This window comes from Populus euphratica, unplaced genomic scaffold (genome assembly GCF_000495115.2).
Source record: "Populus euphratica unplaced genomic scaffold, PopEup_1.0 scaffold3059.1, whole genome shotgun sequence".
In the NCBI taxonomy this organism is placed as follows: Eukaryota; Viridiplantae; Streptophyta; class Magnoliopsida; order Malpighiales; family Salicaceae; genus Populus; species Populus euphratica.
In genome coordinates this window covers 14,080-15,393 of record NW_011502882.1, presented here as the reverse complement: position 1 = coordinate 15,393, position 1,314 = coordinate 14,080, and positions in this window count along the sequence as shown.

Sequence of the window (1,314 nt, the reverse complement as noted above, 5' to 3'; positions counted from 1 at the left end):
CTTACTCCTAGTAGTATAGCAAAAATAGTTTATTAACCATCATGGTTTTTGAAAAAATGTATATAATCCTTATGTTTTTAAATCTAATTTTGAAATTCTTTTGAAGGAATTAATTGAAATTTTAAATGGAATTCAAATTATAAAAAATGGATGAAATCAAATTAGAGGAACCTTTTACTCGGTTATAATAATTCTAAATACAAAATATCAAGTTTTGAGGAGAAGCTCAATTAATCATCTTTAGTTTATTCTTTCATAATTACTAATTTAAATTCTCTTAGGGCTACTGGAAGCTTACCTTACTATTAATTTCAGGGCTCTATGAGATTAATCGAAGTGTAGCTCAATTGATCAAGTTTTGGGTTTGTTCTCCTATGATTACCAATTCAAGTTCTCTCAAGGCTTCAGAAAAATTATATGGTTGTTAACTTCAAAATCCCATAAAATTAATTAAAGTGTATGTAAATTGATTCGAAATTCATGGTTACAAAAGAAAAAAAAACATCTTTCCAAAAATACTCCTTTCTCTTTTTCTTTGGAGCAAAAAATTTTATGAGCCACAAAGATGCTAACTTATGAATTGTTTTTCTTCAATATCACACATATTGGAATTAATAAGGAAATAGAATAGTTGATGGCAAACAAGGATCTTTATCATGTAGCTGTGAAACCAGGCATTGATGGGTCATTGCCGTTGTTAATCATATCCATGGCAGAATAACAAGGTCATGCTGATGGAGAAGGTGTGCAAACAACAAAATTATAGTTTTTATCACATTTTAGTGGCTTTTGTCTCTGAAAGCACATCATCCTTCTTTTCTTGTTTTGGTTTAAATGGATAAATTGACATGTTTTTGTTAAGGATTGTTTGATTATGTATTTTAAAAGTGTTTTTTGTATTTATTTTATTTTTATTTTCTTACATTAAATTAATAATTTTTTAATGTTTTTAGATCATTTTAATGTACTAATGTTATAAATAACTTTAAAAAAAAATATTATTTCAAGGCATTTAAAAAAAACATTTTGAAAAATAATCACTATTACATTTTAATTGGGAAGGTGTGTAAACAAAGCTATAGTTTTTGTCACATTTTAAAAATATCAAATTAGTGACTTTTATCTCTGAAAGCTCTTCATCCTTCTTTTTTTGTTTTGCTAGTGAAATGACCAAAAGATTGATGTCTAATTACTCAAATGAAAACCATACACAAAGAAAGTTTCAATCATATTATGAATTGTTAACATAAATACATTAGTAATCTTATTCGAATAATGCTAATACTTGTAAATGTTATCAGGTATTCATGATTA